Here is an 18,956-nt window from a genome sequence, read left to right as displayed (position 1 = left end):
CCAGGCATCCCTTGCCACTGGATAATGTTCATTTCGAGGAAACAAAATAAACGTTATCCAGCAGTGAGGGCTGCCTGGAAATCACCTCTGGAGAGCTCCTGGTGGCCCCCGCCGACACAAAATTAGTGGGGGGGGGGTTGGGGTGTGTGTGTGATTTTTATTAGGGATGTCTCACAGACCTGTACCCAAAGCAAGATGGCTCCCTGTCTCCAAAGGGCACACCGTCTAAAAGGAAGCACACCAGCAACAGTCACTGGAGGTACTGTGCTGGGGGTCTATGGGTTAGAGAACCAGAGGGTTGCTAGATTTTGACCTGGACAAGGAAATCCTGCCAGATGTGGCTCCTATACAAATATTGCAGGAAGAGGACCCACAGTGGGACTTGGCTACCATTTACCTTCATCTCGTCTTCCTATACAGGAATTTGGCTACTTAATCTATTTCTTACAAGTGTCCCAAGGGAGAAGACATCCCAGACAGCCCAATCATTTCTCTAGGGATTCAGAGATGCTTCAGATGGTCATTAATTCAGGGAGTTAAGGAAGCTGCCTTGTAAAACTTATGGCTTGTGGGAATTGACATTTCTTTATCAAATTTGTAGACCGCCCCAAACTTTCGTCTCTGGGTGATTCACAATAACATAAAACCAGTTAAAAACATACAAAAACTTAAAAACAATTTAAAAATAAACCAGAGATTAAAACCCAAAAATATTAGAAAGCTGAGAAAGCTTGGTCGAAAAGATGGGTTTTCAGATGTTCTTTGAAAATTGCCAGAGATGAGAAGGATCGTATCTCAGCAGGGAGCTCATTCCACAAAGCAGAATATATATGAGCTTTGGTGGGGAGACTTTGCATCAAGGGAAGGGCTGGCCTTGTGGTGGCAAGCATTTAATTGTCCTCTTTGCTAAGCAGGGTCCACCCTGGCTTGCATTTGAATGGGAAGCTCCATGAGTGAGCACTGTGAGATATTCCCCTTAGGGGAAAGAATCGCTCTGGGAAGAGCATCTGCCTGCTTGCATGCAGAGGGTTCCAGGTTCCCTCCCTGGCAGCATCTCCACAAGAGGGCTGAGAGAGATCCCTGCCTGCAACCTTGGAGACGCCGCTGCCAGTCTGGGTACACGATACTGAGCTAGATGGGCCAGTGGTCTGACTCAGTAGAAGGCAGCTTCTTATGGCTTTGACCCGCTCACTTCTATGCAGCAGTCCCAAGTTCCACCCTGCTTTGCTTGTGTTCGTGTTCAGGCACAGAGGCTTAGAAGTGCACTTTTGACAGAAGAGCCTCCCTCTTTTCTCCTGCCCTCGAAGACACCAGCTGCAGCATGCCTGTGTTAGCAGCCCTTCCAGGGCGTGGAGCCAAACCCTGTCCAGCAAGCCAATTCTGTTTCCAGCAGCGATGGGGCCTCCAACGGCCAGCATGGGCCTGGAGCGTCATTTCAGGGCCTCTGCTCGCTGCAGTTACAATTCAAGAAATTTTGCAGAAACCGCCATGGATACCTCCCCTCTGAGTCAACATGTGCAGCATGGCATGAGGCTGCACAAAATCAAAGATGGGTGAGGGAGAGAATGAGGGGAACTGGATGGTGCAGATGCATGCAACCCATTCCATGCCATTTGCTTCTTTATTTATTTGACATATTATACCACCCAGAACTTAACGTCTCTGGGCAGTTTACAACAAGATAAAACATTACAACATTAGTTAAAAACAAAAATAAGAAATCTAACGCACAACAATTTAAAAAATTTAAAACAATGCTCTAAACAACGTTAAAAACAATCAAACTATCAGTTAAAAGCCTGGGTAAACAGATGCATCTTTAAAGACTTTTTAGAAATTGTCAGAGATGGGGAGGCTCTTACCCTGTTTCCCCAAAAGTAAGACCTAGCAGTAATTTCTGATGTACCGCTAATTGCCCTAGTGCATTTTGGGGGGCTAAAATTAATATAAGACACTGTCTTATTTTCGGGGGGAAACGGTTTTTCACTAGGGAGCGCATTCCAAAGCCTCGGGGCAGCAACGGAGAAGGCCCGTCCCTGAGTAGCCGTCAGACGAGCTGGTGGCAACTGCAGACGGACCTCTCCTGCTGATCTCAGTGGGTGGTGGGGTTCATGATGAAGAAGACATTCTCTTAAATACCCAGGACCAGGGCCCAAGCTGTTTAGGGCTTTATAGGTTATACTTAACCTCGCCTGACTTAATTGAACAAGAATGGAAGAACAGAGTTGGGGATGGGAGATAGGAGAGGAGCTACACTTCCCAGGAGCTTCTGCCGTGCCCTCTCACCTTTGGGGCTGCATGTTGGGAGTGGTGTTTGCACGGGGCCGATGCAAGTTCAGGAGAGGAGTTGCAGCCTGTGTGGACGGGGCTGGCTTCCATCACCTCTGAGCTGAGGGGACACCTAAAGAGGTGCAGCTTCCTCAACTTCCTGGCAGCAGCTTGGGAGCGGAGGGCTTTCTCACCTGTGCTGCCTACAGGCTGGCCATCTGTCAGGAGAGCAGTGCAGTTAATATCCTCTATCTGGTGAATGGCCAGCCTGCAGGTCGTGTGGCTCAGGGGAGAAAGGAGCAACCCTCCTCGCTCTCTCATCTCCAAAGCCTTGCTTGAGTTGAGGGTCTCTTGATGGGCCAAATGCTTTATATGCATCTCTGGGACAGCCTTGTGCATGGCCTCAGATGTGTTTTGTAGCTCATTTCCTGTTCTTTTCTCTCCGTTTTGGTCCCAGTTCGTTTCAGACTCCGGATGATGGCGCCCAGCTGCGAAGTCACCCCCTCTCTTAAGCATGTTCAAGTAGCCCGTTTCTTCCTCATATTAATCTTTATAGGCTGCTTTCCCACAAAAGTCCTCAAAGCAGCTTCCATAGGGAAAAATAAATAAGACATGGCTCCCTGTCCCAAAGGGTGTGTCAATCTGCGAGGAAGCACAAGGGAGATGCCAGCCACAGTCACAGCAAGGATGCTGTGCTGAGGCTGGATAGGCCAGTTGCTCTCCCCCTGCTACATAGCAGAGGACTGCCACTTTTCAAGGGGCTTCTTTGCTCAGTTAGCAAAGACATGCACTTTGCTAACAAGAGAGGACTCTCATCTCTTTCCTCCCGTTGAGCTCACTTTTGATCTCTCTAAATCGTATCTCTGTTTCCATGACACATCTAGGGTGAGTAAGAGCACCTCTAAAGAGCCAACAATCTAGATGCACTAAGTTGTACGTCTGCATGGTGTATGCATGTCTTCAGCTTCCTTGCAATGGGTGAGTGAACAAGGTGATCTTGTTCAGGAGAGGAGAGCTGGTCTTGTGGTAGCAAGCATGACTTGTCCCCTTAGCTAAGCAGGGTTTGCCCTGGTTGCATATGAATGGGAGACTTGATGTGTGAGCACTGCAAGATATTCCCCTCAGGGGATGAAGCCACTCTGGGAAGAGCAGAAGGTTTCAAGTTCCCTCCCTGGCTTCCCCAAGATAGGGCTGAGAAGAGATTCCTGCCTGCAACCTTGGAGAAGCCACTGCCAGTCTGTGAAGACAATACAGAGCTAGATAGACCAATGGTCTGACTCAGTATATGGCAGTTTCCTATGTTCCTATTTCCTCTTGGGAAGCTCTAGGCAGGTTCACTTGGCTGTCTACTCAGTTAGGAGCATAGGAAGCTGCCTCCTGCCATGTCAGGCCAGAAGGTTTTTTTAAGAACAGCCCTGCTGGATCAGGCCCAAGGCCCATCTAGTCCAGCATCCTGTTTCACACAGTGGCTCACCAGATGCCTCTGGGAAGCCCACAGGCAAGAGCTGAGGGCATGTCCTCTCTTCTGCTGCTACTCCCCTGCAACTGGTATTGAAAGGCATCGTGCCTCTGAGGCTGGAGGTGGCCTATAGCCCTCAGATTAGTAGCCATTGATAGACCTGTCCTCCATGAATTTGTCCAAGCCCCTTTTAAACCATGGACTCCACTTTTGTCCTCACAACAACCCTCTGGGGTGGGCTAGGCTGAAGGAGTGTCCCTCCTAAGGTCACCCATGGTGCTTCGTATCTGAGCAGTGAAACCTATTCGGGTGGGAGAACTTGGAGGCTGAATGCCTCTAAACAGGAATGGCTCCATCTACTCTTGGTCCTCTGAAACCTGAATGAAACATATTGCTTTCCGCCATTACACTGTTTGGTGACGGGTGACATGCAAAAGGAAGTGGGCTGCATGAGGACGGCCATAAAGGAACAACCCTGCTGTTGGACAGTGGATCACCAGGATGTTAATAGTGGGGAGATAGAGCCACCAAATGGCGCAGTGGGGAAATGACTTGATGAGCAAGCCGGAGGTTGCTGGTTCGAATCTCCACTGGCATGAAACACCTGTCTCGGGCAGCAGCGATATAGGAAGATGCTGAAAGGTATAATCTTGTACTGCGTGGGAGGAGGCAATGGCCAACCCCTCCTGTATTCTACCAAAGACAACCACAGGGCTCTCTGGGCGCCAGGAGTCAACACCGACTTGACGGCACACTTTACCTTTCGCCCAGGCTTTGGCTGGTGTGTCCTCGTGGCGACTGCACTTACAGGCTCTCAGCCCAAAGAAGGGTTAAGCCTCTGTGGTGTGTTCGGCCAATAAGAGTCTGGGAAACCAGGCAGACAATGGGAGCTAGGACAGAGCGGAGCAGAGCTCATGAGCTGAGGATTGAATTCCCCTGGCCTTGGTCCATCTGTTTCCTTTGGACCAGTTTTCCAGGAGCGCTGCTCTTTCCAGCTGGTGGCTCGGGCTTCAAAGCCCCATGCCTTGGTAGTTTTCAGGACCTGAATTTCCAGGGTCTTCAGACCCAGGACCTGAAGCTGCATGCACAGCTTCAGCAGCCTGGGAAGCATAGCTGGTGGTTCTGGCACTGGAAAACCTCTGCAGATGCTCTCTGTTGGGGATCCGGGGTGTGGGTTGTCACTGGAAACTGAGCTCATGTGTTGAAGTTTAAATTCCAAAGCGCGAAGCTGGGGTGGGTGGGATGAGAGTGCATAATCTGATGCTAGACATAGCTTTATAGAAGTTGCACTTGGTTTTGGCTGTGGGCAACCAAATGAATGGCTTGGTGAAACTTGGCATTTTAAAGCACTGTGTGGGAAACTGCCTTATACTGAGTCGGTCCATCTAGCTCAGTATTGTCCATGGAGAGGAGAGCTGGTCTGGTTGGATCAAGCATGACTTGTCCCCTTAGTTAAGCAGGGTCTGCCCTGGTTGCAGATGAACGGGAGACTAGAGTGTGAGCACTGTAAGAGATTCCCCTTGGGATGGAGCCACTCTGGGAAAAGCACAAGGTCTCCAGTTCCCTCCCTGGCCAGTTCCTTCCCTCTAAGATAGGCCTGAGAGAGACTCCTGCCTGCAACCTCGGAGAAGCCGCTGCCAGTCTGGGTAGACAATACTGAGCTAGATAGACCAAGGGTCTGACTCAGTATTTGGCAGCTTTCTGTTTGTATCCCAACTGGCAGAAGCTCTCCAAGATTTCAGGCAGGAGTCTTTCCTAGCCTTACCTGGATGGAACCTGGGACCCTCTGCATGCAAAGCAGGCATTCTACCATGGCCCCATCCCACTGACCCCAATATGACCCTATAATGCAAATGCAGTGTGAGGTGGGGGTTAGGCTCCAGGCCTTGGGGAGTTGGCTGTCCATCCAAATAAGCCAGGTGATTCAAAAGAGGCAGAACTCAAGTTTCAGAGGGTGGGGTGCCATAGGGTAGGATGATCAGCTTACACTTAGAAGGGCACGTCTTGATCTGAGTTCCTGCAGACTGGAGACTCTTAACACCAAATTCTGCCATAGGCCAGTAGAGCTGCAATAAAGACTTGGCCAGAATCAATTAATTCATTTGTATTACTGGTGAGGAATGCTGAGGCTGAGAGAGAAGCCACCAGGTCAACTACAGCTGAGAACTGGTTTCCCTTGCAGTTTTGCTGACTCTTCCCAGTTGGGAGTCAGAAACGAGACCACCCAGAGATCTTCCAGTAGTAGGTCCTAATCTACTAGAGAAACATTTCTCTCTCACACACACAACATGAGAAGTAGTTTCCAGGAGATTTAGTTTCCAACAAAAGGGAGCACTTCTTCACACAGCGCATGGTTAATTTGTGGAATCCTCTGCTACACAGTGTGGTGATGGCCATTGTGCGGGTCTACCCGATGAATGGCCAGTCTGCAGGCAGCATGAGAGGAGCAGCATGAACGGTGGCTGGGGAACTGCGGCCGCTCGGCTAGGATGAGCCATTACTGCATCTAGGAAAGCTTCATTCTTTCCGTTTGCATTGTTTCATGCACATGCTGCTGAACTGTGTGGTCTCTCTCCAGGGCAAATGCAACATATGAAACAGACTTCACTCTCTAGAGTAAAATACTTGTTGTTCCTGAGGGAAAACAGATATTAAAATCTGAAATGGGTAGCATGGCTAATCTGGGCTCAAAAACCTCTCGCCAAGCTCCCCATCAGTTATGGGCTGCCCCTTTGCTTTCCATAAAAGCTGCCCTGCTGGCTTAGATCACAGGATTAAGCATATCTAGCATTCTGATAGTGGTCAGCTGGATTTTTCTCGGAAGTCTTCAGGGAGGGCATACTACTATTTTTAGCATGCCCCAATAGCTAGGCTTTTATATTTATTTTGTATGCATGCATACTTTCTAAGGATAGTCACTTGAAAATAAGTTAATTACATCATTGGTCAGTTTCAATTAGACCAGTGGTATTCTACTAATTTTATGAAACAAAGCATTTTTACAAGTGGAAAAATTTCCGTGCAAAAGTATCAACAGAAAAATTTCCACCCCACACGAGTGGTTTCTGCTGATTGGTGCCAGGAATTGTTGCAGTTGCACATTTTAAATGAATGCCACCTGTTTGCAGCGAAGATCCTCTGGTAGGTAACCTGTCCTTGAGCCCTTGGGACAGGGCAGGAAGGAAACCTAAAGAAACTATTATAAATAACTATTTATCATTATTACTCTAATTGTCTTTGATTATAACAGAAAGCAGAGTGTCAAGAATTTCTGGGTTTTTCTTCCTAGCTCGTCGTCCAATTTGACAACAGTCCCTCGTAGCTTGTTTTTAAATTTCTGACACTGACTCCTAATGTGTTTTGTAATTCCAGTGACTTAAAAGGTAAAGTGTGCCATTGGGTCGATTTCAACACCTGGCATCCACAGAGCCCTGCAGTTGTCTTTGGTAGAACACAGGAGGGGTTTACCATTGTCTTCTCCTGCACAATATGAGATGACACCTTTCAGCAGCTTCCTATATTGCTGCTGCCCAATCTAGGTGTTTCCTATAGTCTAGGAAACATACCAGCGGGGATTCAAACTGGCAACCTCTGGCTTGCTTGTCAAGTCATTTCCCTGCTGCGCCATTTAAGGTGGTTCCAGGGACTTAGCAGGAGAGAAATATGAGTGGAATATTGCAGGTGCTTGTTTTAACCTATTTTGGCACTATGGATTCTGCAGCTGCTACAGACAATGCCTAGGATATCTCTACACAAATTTAGTATATAGGTGCTCACTATGTCCAGCGGTCTGGCTCTGGGATGCTCTCCTTATGAGTCCATCCCTGCTGGATAGGCTCAAGAGCTGAAGATTGAGTTCTCCAACCACATCTCTATGACAATAGTAGCAAAGAATAAAATAAAATTGGAGCTATTTAAAATGGTTTCCAAATTCTTATATTCTCCGGTCTTTCTGAAAGAAGTAACTTTTTGCCTAGTTGCATAACTTGGCTGGAAAATCTGGCTGGAATGAGTGGCGCTGAGGAGTCCATTTTCCTGTTGCGTTTCCTGTATGCGGACATGGTAGCGTGATCTATTCGTGGAAAATCGCAGGCTTCCTTTATCTGGCCGGCCCTTGGAGCGTGCCCTGGCTTGGCGTGTGTGTGTGTGTGTGTGTGTGGCGGGGGGAAGCTGAGTGTGAGGGGGAAGAAGAATGCTTGGCAAAGGGAGCCTGGGATGTCGTCCCCCCCCCCTGCCTTTTCCTGTTCAGCTCAAATTGTCATCTCTGGTTTTGTTTGGCTAGAACTCAGCACTCTGGCGCTCTCCTAAAGCGAGTGGAAGATGGTCGTTCACAGCTAACTGAACATCATTGTTTCTCAAAGAGCCATCATGCCTTCCACTCTCTGCCCCCAAACTGCCTTTTTGGAACATAGGAAGCTGCCTTAGGCCTGACACTTCTTGATCCATCTAGCTCAGGATTACCTACACAGACTGGCCACGGCTCTCCCAGGTTTCAGGCAGGAGAGGAGAGCCGGTCTCATGGTAGCCAGCATGACTTGTCCCCTTAGCTAAGCAGGGTACACCCTGGTTGTATTTGAATGGGAGACTAGAAGTGTGAGCACTGCAAGAGATTCCCCTCTTAGGGGATGGAGCCGCTCTGGGAAGAGCATCTAGGTTCCCAGTTCCCTCCCTGGCAGCAGCATCTCCAAGAGAGGGCTGAGAGAGATTCCTGCCTGCAACCTTGGAGAAGCTGCTGCCAGTCTGTGAAGACAATTTTGAGCTAGGTAGACCAACGGTCTGACTCAGTACATGGCAGCTTCCTATGTCTCTCTCCCAGCCGTGCCTGGAAATGCTGCCAGGGGCTGAGACTATATGCAGCCAGAGCCGATGCCACTCTGCCAGTGGCCCCAACAGTAGGTGGTGGCTTTGTATGTTGTAAGAAGCACCCAAGCATTGGCCCAAGTAATGACTGTGTGCTGACAGTGCGTGTTTCCCTGTTCCAGTGGCAGATGGGTGCAGTGACAATACATCTGTGAAAAACGTAGGGAGCTGGCGCAGCATCCGGACGAAGCGACTGAGCTACGAATCGGGACGCCCCAACTGGAATGTCTCCTCAGCCATGACCTTACTGGGCAGCCTCAGGAAAGCCGGCCTCACTCTCAGCCCCTGCGTCCTACCCTAGAGAGGGGCCGTAGTAGGGATTATAATGCAGTGTTGGAAGCACTCAGAAGAGCAAGGCAAAGTGACTGTTACTAGTTATGGCTGTGGGTGGGGATGCAGATCAAGGGCCTGGCCCCACAGCTTCACTGGGGCCCGTTTGAGCATCACCAAGGGGCCTGTGGGTGTTCCCCCACATCGGCTCTGTTCAAGGAACTCTACCCTTCTGCAGTGTCCAAGGATTTTTAGTGGCTGCTGGTTAGGAATTTTAAGAGGCCGGAGAGATCGGCTTCAGACTTTTGGCCGGTTACCAAAAGAATTCTTCCAGCCCCAAGACCCCCTCCCCAGTCCTGAGATGCAATCGCTGGCAGTCCCACCACCTGTAAGTACGATCCTGCTTGGGCAGGGGGGCAGAACAGTCCCAACAGGAATATGCAAGGGGTTGCTGAAAGATCACAATCCGTCTCACCAGCGAGGAGGGAGGATTTCTCAAGCAGCTTGGCTAGAGGTTGGAGCATTGGGGGTGGGAGGAAGAAAATCATACATTTTTTGCGGGGGGAGGAAGGGGCCCCCCTAATTGGGCTGCAAGCCCATCACAATAAGGCAGGGGTTCTCAAACTTGGGTCCCAAATGTGGGATTACTACAACTCCCATCATCAATGGTTAAGAGGAGACCCGGGTGCAAATCCCCGTTCAGCCAGGAACCCATTGCAGGACTCGGGGCAGTCACGTCTCTGCCAGCCTAACCTCCCTCACAGGGTTGTCGTGAGGCTAAACAGAGCCATTTGCTCCGAGCTCCTCGGAGGAAGAGGAGTGGGATAGAAGAAGGGGGGCGGGATAAAAACCCACGGCCAGCCTGGCGGGGGATGATGATGGGAGCTGCAGTCCAGCGCCACCGTTTGGGGAGGGCCCCGGCTTGAGAAGCCCTGCCTGCAAGCGGCGCGGGGAGGTGGCGGCGAGCTCCTCCCAGCTCCGGCTCGCGGGGGCCGCCGATGCCGCTCGCCAGACTCCAGGTGTGCTGCGCCCGCCTGTTGCTGCTGCTGCTGCATGTTTCAGAGCAGACAAAGGAGCGGGGGCGGGGGGTGCGTGGAGCTCCAGGTCTGTCCGGGGCCCGGAGAGGAGGCTGCCGCCGGGGCCCAGCGCGCCCCCAGAGAGGAGCCCTGCCCTCCTCCGCGCTCCTCCTCCCTTCCTGCCGGCCAGCCGACAAAAGCGCCTTCTCTCGCCCCCGGGCGCCCCCCTCGCCTCTTCTCGCCGTCGCTGCTGCTGCCGCGGCGGCAAGGGCGGGGGGGGGGGGGCGTGTGACTGGCTGACTGACAGTGCGGGCTGCCAACCGCAGCCCGCAGCTGGGCAGCCGCGGGCCAGTGAGCGGGCGGCGTGTGGCTCTGGGCAGGCCTTCCTCCCCTCGCCCGGCCCCCTGGCAGGGAGCCGCCGCCGCCGCCGCGGCGAGGAGGAGCGCTTCGGGGGGCGCGCGCGCGAACGAAGGTTGCTCTGCCGCTGCTGGAGACGAGGAGGAGGAGGAGGGGGAGGAGAGAGGGGGGAGGAGAGGGGCACGCCCGGCAGGGGCAGCCGAGGAAGAGGAAGCAGGCCGGCCTCCCCCACCCCCTCCCTCCCTCCCCGCGCGCTGCAGGCGCCCACCGCCACCTCCTCAGCTGGGAGCCCGGCGAGAGCAGAGAAGGAGCCGCCGCCGCCGGAGCTCGTCCTCCTCCTCCTCCTCCTTCTCCCTGCAGGACGCGCGCTCTGCCCTCCTCCGTCCCCGGCCATGTTTCCTCCTGCGCAGGGGCCACCCTCGCCGCCAACGCCGCCGCCGCCTCCTCCGGCCGCAGGTGACTTCTGAAAACTTCCCGGGGCTGCTGCGCTCGAGCCGGCCGCAGGAGACGGCTCCGTCCCGCGCCGCCGCCTCTTCCTCCTCCTCTGCGGGGCGCGGGAGGGAGCCCTCGCACGCCGCGGGAGCGCCTCGCTCGCTCCTTCGCCCCTGCGCGGCTGCTGTCCGCGCCTGCAGTCCCGGCGGCGGAAGCAGCGGCAGGGCTGCCCGCGGGATCCGCCGCGCCTCGACGCGCGCTTGCTGCTGCTGCTCGGTGGTGAGCGCAAGGGCCGGCGGGCGGGGGCGCTGGCTGGTGGGCGCTGGAGCCGCCTCCGCCTGCTTGCGCTCCCGCCCGCTTCTCCCCGGGGCTGATCTCTCCCCACTCCCCCCCCCCCCGCCAATGAGGGGCCGTTGCCGCGCCTCCCGCTGCTCGCCAGACTCTTCAGAGAGCTTCTGGGGCCGTTAGGAGCGGGACGGAGCCTCCTTGGCCGCGTGTGCCTGGCGGAGCCTCCTCGGGGGCCCCTTCGGCTTCCCGTCTCTGGCTCTCGGCATGTTTGGGAGTGGGGCCCTCTTCTTCTGCGCCCGCCCTCCCCGCTCCCCTTCGGCCTCATGCTGTGGCTCCAACTCTTCAGAACGGTTGGAGGCCGCTTCCAAAATATGAACCCCAAAGCCAGCGGAAGAATAAGCCACTGAAGAGCTGCTTTGGTCCCAGCACTGAAATATGTCCGCTCGACGGAGTCTTTCTCGCCGTGTGTCCTGATGCTGGGCTGGAGGAGAGCGCAAGAAGCAAAGCCAGGCGGGAGGGGGTGTCACGGCACAGAAGGGCAGTGCTGGTTTCGGCTTTGGGCTATTTGTAAGGACCGGTCTCTCTCTGTGTGTGTGAACGATTTTATTAGCTTTTACAGTGCAGTGCTACGGAGCAGCAAAGCTCACATCTACCTGGCTTCCTCTCTCTGTCCCTAAAGAGACCCAGCTTCTTGTAGCTGATGCGAAGGGAGAATTTGGGCTTTGGGTCTCGTGGCTTTATGCTGCTGCTGCAGTGGGGACTGGTTTCCACCTTTGGCCTGACGGTGTGATCTTACTATATGTTTTGATGAAGGCTCTCAAATGGTGGAGGGCCGGAAGTTCAGCATATGTTTTGTACAGTTGTCGTCTTAAAAAAAATTAAAAAGTGAAGATGCAGGAAAACAGGGGCCATCTTCCTTGCAGCGATCTTCTGTTGGTTGTGCTGACAGTTCCTACCAGTTCTAGCCCTTTTCCTTGTGGATCAGGAAAGTACTATGATTATCTGGCTGTATATTCCCCCCCCCCCGCCCCAACCCACACATGCAAAACTTGTCTGTCTGTCTGCATCCTGTGACTCTGGCTGGTTTTGCTCCTGGCAGGGGTGTAATGAGGGGGTGGTTCACGGGGCACGGACCCCCAGTGAATTGCTCAGAGCCCTGAATCCCATCAGCCCCCTCCTGTCTCCATGACCTCTTCCAGAAAGGAAGTGGAGAGGCACCAGCAGGGGGGGGGGGAGACTCCAGCCTCATCTCTGCTGCTTCTGCTTTCACAGGTCCTGTATTAGCATATTAGAGACTTTAAGAAGCATACATAACTATTCTTTGGGAGGGGGTAGGACTGAGTTTAATTATCGAGGGGGTGGGCTGTGGGCCTGAGCCCTGGCTCTTTGGAGCGCCTAGCAACACACCCCTGCTTCCAGGCCCTGTCAGAGGGCAGGCCAAGAATGCTGCGGAGCAAGTTCTCCTCCCCTTGAGTGGCTCCCGAGTTCCCACGGTGGGGTGTGACGCCGTTGGCTCCTTCCAGTGCAAATCCTGCTGGAGCGGTGATGGCACGGGAGGGGCTGAGCTGATGGGCGGAACAATGGCCTGTGCATCCCATTCCGCCTCTATTGTGTGCCAAGCAGAACTCGGATGCTTCCAGGCCAAGGCGGTGTGTTGTTGGCTCCCTTCTCCTGTGGCCGGTGGAATCGTCGTCATGGATGATGCACCGACTGAGCATACGGGTGGCTCTGTGCATAATAGGACCTCAGGATGGGCACGGTAGGCCTTGAACTGGGTCCATGGCTGCCGCTCTCTCCGTTCTGCCGAACTGCAGCATCTAATGTGTGCCATGTTGCAAAGTGTGGGGGGTGTGGTGTTGGGTTTTTTGGTAGCATGGGTGGGTGCCCAACCTAAGGCTCTCCTGCTGTTGTTGAGCTGCGACTACAGTAAATTGCAGCCAGGGATGATGGGAGTTGTAGTCCAACAATAGCTGGAGTTGGCCACCCTGCCACAGGGTGTTCTTGACTGCGTGTCTGTAGTTAGGTGATTTGGGCCGTTATGTCTGTGCTGAGACCTTGAGCCCTGGGTTCCTGCATTCCTGAGCTAGCGTATCGATGACCTTGATATCCTAGAGTCGCTCTGCATTGACGAGAATGCTGAATAATTTGCTTTGTCTCTGTGTCTTCCAGTTCTAAGCTTTTTCCTTCCTGCCCTGAAATCTCTTTCCGTTCTCTTTGTTCTCCACTTTATCTGGGTTCTTTGCTTTTCCATCTCTGCGGGTGGGTGTGGGGAGATGTTGCCAAAGCCCACTCAGAGCATTTGTTCCCCCAGATAATACCAGTGACCAAAATTTGTGGGCTTGACTCAGGGGCTGTATCCTGGCTGGCTTGTTCACTAATTGTGGTTCGAACAATTCACAATTTCCCAAGTTCGGACAAAATGGGAAACTGGTTTGTCGAAGGGGAAGCTTCCAGTCTTCCCCTTGAATGTGTGAAGGAAGCAGGGCCTGTGTAAACTTGAGGCTCATTCTGACCTGGGCCTTTGAGTTTTGTCTTCCAGCACTTGCGATTTCTTGGGACACTGAGGGATGGTGTGACCTAACAGCTGATTGTGAAACGCCCCAGTTCAAATCCAGTGTTTCCCCCCTGAAACTCATTGCTTTCCTTAGAGAAGTAATTCCCTCTCAGCCTAAGGCATTTGTCAAACGGGGATAACAATATTGAGCTTTCTTACTGTTATCTTCAGGATTAGCAAGATGATCTATGTGAAGCTCATTGGCTGCAGTACAGGGCTGTATAAATGCTAAATCAAATTATCTTCTCCGTGATGTATTGGCCAGAAGTATACTAGAAATGGCCCATAAATAAATGCCCAGATATGTATGTATGCGTGCGTGCTTATTTAGTAGGGTGTTATGTTCTGTGCTGTTTGGAACTAAAAGAGAGGGGTTTAGAAGTTCACTTCTGTTCCTGTCTCTCTTTTCAATGCAGCTTAACTGTTTGACCCCATTGATAGGGACAAATGATTGGCTATAAATATTTTGTTCACTCTTGATTAATTCAGATGACACTGATTCAAGCACTTGAAGATTATATTGTCGCGCCATGTGGCTTTCATTAGCCGAGAGCACAGAGCAGAGAGGCCTGGACTAAATCAGCAAAGGAACGGCAAAACCACGCAAAGAAAGGAGAGAATGACGTTGATGCATTCTTGGCATGCTTGTGGGATTGGGCTGCTAACGGAGAAGGGAGAAGGGCCGCCGTGAGCACTAAAGGCCAGGGCAAAGGCAAGGTGATGACTACACAAGCAAGGGATTGGAAATTGCCCTGTGTGTTGGGGCGCTGGTTCACCATGGTGGCTGGATCTTATCTGGGTGTTTTTCGCACAGGGCTTTTAGCTCGCATCTCCTCCGGAATAGAGGGCGTGCATTCACATTTCGGCCAGATTTACCCTGAAGCCACGGCAAGCTATTGGGGACTCCCCCCCACCATACACACAATTCAGGGTTTTCAGAGCATGTTGGAGTGTAGCCTGATTTATATCCGGGGTTAAAAAAATCCACTTTTTGTGTCTGTTTTTTTGGGAGACAACTTTGAACTCGCAGTAAACTTTTGGTAAAGCCTGCTGTTTGAAAAATGCCCTGGTTAGCTTTTTGGGTACTGCTTGGACGCCCCTTTGGAGCAGTAGCTTTGTTGGCCTATTGCAGAACCTCCCCCCACCCCCACGTTACATGTATGTACCTTCAGCAAAAAGTTGCAGTACATCCCTGGCATGCATGTGCTACTTGAACCTGTGCAGAGTGAAAGTTTCAGGCACCTTTATTCCTCAGAAGCATAAGCATTTGTGACTCTCTTGAAGTATTTTTCAAGCTGGGAATTTTTCCTGCTCTTTTTGTTGAAGTCCTCCTTCCTCCCCTCCACGCCACTGAGTTCCATTAATTTCACCCACCTGGTTGTCTTGTTAACTCTACCCTCTGAATCTGTGAATGTTCCACTCCATTGAGTTAGTTTGCGGGGATTGGGCCTCCTTAGGTTCCCCCATTCAGATTTTTGTTGGTTTTTTAGACAGATGTGAGTACAGGTTTCCTCAAGCGCTGGTACCTCCCTCTCTTCTGCAAGTGATCCGGTTGTGCATCCATAAGGATCATGACACTTCCAGCTCTTTCAGCTATACGATGTATAGTTCTATTAATGTACTTGGTGTTTTACATAGGTCGCTGCCCCGATGGGTCATTCAACCCTCCGGAGACAACAGAGGAAGGGAGGGAGGATATGCTATTATTTCGATTACACGCACGTAAACTTAGCTACAGTCGTGGGAGGAGTGCTGTCTTGTGGTAGCAAGCATGTATTGCTAAGCAGGGTCTGCCTTGGTTTGCATTTGGATGGGAGTGTGTTGCCTTCAGTTGGCAGATCTGTGCATATGGTGGCAGGGGGAAGTGTAAACAGTGGAGCCAAGAAATGCGAGAGGTAAAATCTGTGGCAGGCTGTAAAGCTTCAGTGTATTCAAGACAAGTTGTTCTGAGAGGTATCTGTACTTAACTCTCAGGGAAGAGAGCTGGTCTTGTGGTAGCAAGCATGATTTTTTAAATTTATATTATTTATTGTTAACATTTGTATCCCGCTCTTCCTCCAAGGAGCCAAGAGCGGTGTACTACATACTTAGGTTTCTCCTCACAGCAACCCTGTGAAGTAGGTTAGGCTGAGAGAGAAGGGACTGGCCCAGAGTCACCCAGCAAGTCTCATGGCTGAATGGGGATTTGAACTCGGGTTTCCCCGGTCCTAGTCCAGCACTCTAACCACTACACCACGCTGGCTCCTGATTCGTCCCTTTAGCTAAGCAGGGTCCACCCTGGTTGCATATGAATGGGAGACTAGAAGTGCGAGCACTGTAAAATATTCCCCTTAGGGGGATGGAGCCGCTCTGGGAAGAGCAGAAGGTTCCAAGTCCCCTCCCTGGCAGCATCTCCAAGATAGGGCTGAGAGAGATTCCTGCCTGGAACCTTGGAGAAGCTGCTGCCAGTCTGGGTAGACGATACTGAGCAAGATGGACCAATGGTCTGACTCAGTATATGGCCGCTTCCTGTGTTCCTGTGTAACTTGTATACGTTCACGCTTTGTGGTCTCTGCCGCCTCCTGCATGGCATTGCTGTCTGGTTCTGCTGCTTGCAGGTGTGCACATGTCTCTGATGAAGGTGACTCTGCTCCACAGACGTTTATGCCATGGTAGTAAACGGGTTAGTCTTCAAGGTGCTGCAGAGCTCTTTGTTGTGTGTGGCATCCGGAGCCCTCTGAATGGCTGTGCAGTGCTATTGTTCACTGACCATTTTGTTCCAGATTGTGTTAGCTTAGTCAGTTGAGTTAGTGCCTCAAGCTATATCTTCTGCCCGTTGGCAGGTTGCTTTTCCACTAGCGTTATAATTACTCAGTGTTGCCAGCTTACATTGTGATTGGCAGAGTGACAAATACAGGCTTTTGTTGCAATGAGCTTACAGTCAGTTGGCAGTAAATGTCCGGCCACCACCTCTAACCCTGCCTCTAACCTTGGAGAAGCTGCTGCCAGTCTGTGCAGACAATACTGAGCTAGATGGACCAAGGTCTGACTCCGTATAAAGCAGCTTCCAATGTTCCTATGAGAGGAAGCCCCGTTGAACTCAGTGGGATTTACTTCTGGTAAACAGTGGATGGCTCCATTAGTTCATCAGGGCAGCACAACTTTGGCCCTCCTGCAGATGTTGGACTACAACTCCCATAATCCCTGTCTTTTGGCCACTGTAGTTGGGGTGATGGTAGTTATAGTCCAGAAACACTAATCCTGGACTAACCCTTTAAATGTCATTAACATTTATCCATGGAATTAGATGCCTGCATTACTCAATCACGTGGAGAAACGAACTAGTGCTATGTTCTCTACTTAGGAAGTATTGCATTAAAAAGAAAAAATTTAGCACGCACCTCTGTTCCATAATTTTCACTGTTTCATCTCGGATAAGTCTTCCAGCTCTTGTTTGGCTGCACAGATATTTTGCCTAACTGATTCTGAAACTGCAATTCAATCTGGGTAGAGGAATTCTAACATTAGCTATGGTTCGCTTTGGAAAACTTGGCCTAGAGCAGAACACTTTTTATTGGGATCCAGCAAAACTCTAAAAGAATGTAGGACAGGAACATAGCCAGCCTGGAGTGGCATATGGGGAGTCGAGGCTGTTTTCTCCTTCCTCATAGCCTGGAAAACTCCCTTGAATAACGTTCTGGGGTTGAGCTTTGGACTTCAGTGATGGGGAAACATTCAAGTCACCTGAACAAGAGTTTTTACTGGAGTAGTACACATTTGAGACAAATCCATCTCTCGTTACCTAACTTCCTAGGGTAACATTTAGCTTTTACCATTGAAGACCTATATTTTTAGCCCCAAATCACTTAAGAGGATGTTAATTCCTTTGTGAAAGGGTGCTAATTACTATTTACAGTATAAAGGGCTTTATAATCTTGTTCGGCCCTGCAGTATTCCTGTGCAACTAGTCATGGTTATTTCTGTCTTTTACAGATGGAGAAACGGAGACCGAGAGGGAGGCTAGGTGATGTGACTGAGCTACTGCAAGCCCCAGGGAACCTCCCTCCTTGCCTCTTCTCCTCTGTGCATGGGGAAAAGGGACTGAAAGTGTCTGCGTGTTCAGACAAACCAGGGTCAAACTGTGGTTTCAGATCCTGGTTTGCTTCCCACGTTTTGACAGTTTGTTCAAAACCAGAAGTGGAATCTTCCAACGTCTTCCCCTCATGCAAAAGGAGAAGGGTCGCAGGGAGTGTGCAGCAGTGTTCTCTCTAATTCTTTTCATCTCTGTGCAGAATGCATTTTGTTTTGGGTGGCAGCATCAAGGCAGTGCACGCACACAAGCATTCAGAGTGAGGCCTTCCTGATTCAACCTGAGCGGGATCTAAGGTTAACCGAGCGGACTAAAAAAAGAATGTGATGGAACCCTGGTGTGCAGGCTGAGGTTTCCTGTGGCTTGTCGTTATAATGGTAAACCATGGTTGTCGTTGCATCTGAACTGGGCCGCAGTGATTGTGTTCATACGTAATGCCAAGCCATGGCTTGGTTTTTCAAGCATGAATAGACTCAAGTTCATGAGCCTCCTTTGTGCGCGGAAGAAGGGGACTAGAAACTTCTAGTCACAGTTGGCAATGAATGGGTGGTTTTATCTGAGCCCAGACTTTAATTTGCTCTTAAGCCTGGATCCCAATCCAGAGTTGGATCCTAGTTTGGGGTTGCTGAGCCCCATTTTCACACAGGCCTTCTGTTTTCTGCCCAACATTGTGATTATGGGGGGTATTAAATGATGCATTTGAATTAGACTGCTGTCTTTGAAACTGCAAGCAATCTGATCATGGGAAGTGTTCCTAGTGTGTCTCTTTCTCTAAGCCCCTTGGCTTAGAAGTTAGGAGTCTGAGCTCATGCGGGAGGGATAGGTGTACAATTCCCAGTGGAGTTACCTCATGGTTCTAATGAGCAGAAGGTGACGGTTCACTGCTGCAAGGGTGACTCGGTCCCTTTGGAATGAGGATGTGTAACTTTGGCCTTCACCCATACACCTGCTTAGTGCCACACCTGTGTGATCACCTGAGACGCAGTTGGCAGGCACAGGAAATGGGGAAAGGGTAGTTGAATGTCAGCTTAGGAAGCATAAATTGCTCTGGCAACCTGAGGTCTGTTTCTCTTGAGCTCTCAACCAAAATGTTTACTTAACTGGGACAAATTTGCATTCCTTTTCACCTTTTTCTAAAGGCATTGAACATGCAAGGGACTTATTTTTGCGTGTTTTTTTAGGCTTTTTTTTAGAGGGGTCAAGCTTAGAATTTGGGATTCTGAGATTTGTTCTGCCTTATTTTCAGGATTACCCTTTTGCATGAATTCTGTTATGGGGAAAGTTGGAAATCTGTTCTGTTGCAATTCATCTTGTGTATTAGCAAGCGCCCCATTTATACCCTAGTTGCTTCATGGCTCATCTCCACAGTCTGCCTTCTCTGCA

At 51.0% G+C, this 18,956-nt stretch overlaps 1 protein-coding gene across 5 annotated transcripts in view; it reads left to right on the top strand.

Annotated features, from left to right (window-relative positions):
- The first annotated feature begins 10,296 nt into the window (after positions 1-10,296).
- Positions 10,297-18,956, top strand: part of AMOT (angiomotin) — a 42,926-nt gene continuing 34,266 nt past the window's right edge. For 3 of the 5 annotated variants that reach the window (XM_053273793.1, XM_053273790.1, XM_053273789.1), the window contains exon 1: positions 10,297-10,686. The gene's annotated coding sequence lies outside the window, so the exon portion shown is untranslated. Of the gene's footprint in view, positions 10,687-11,098; positions 11,518-12,275; positions 12,710-18,956 lie in introns of those variants that run through there. The other 2 variants (XM_053273791.1, XM_053273792.1) reach the window with 2 other exon arrangements.

Source organism: Hemicordylus capensis, chromosome 11 (assembly GCF_027244095.1).
Source record: "Hemicordylus capensis ecotype Gifberg chromosome 11, rHemCap1.1.pri, whole genome shotgun sequence".
Classification (NCBI taxonomy): domain Eukaryota; kingdom Metazoa; phylum Chordata; class Lepidosauria; order Squamata; family Cordylidae; genus Hemicordylus; species Hemicordylus capensis.
Note: the sequence above shows the minus strand (reverse complement) of the source record. Positions and strands in the feature narration are given on the sequence as shown.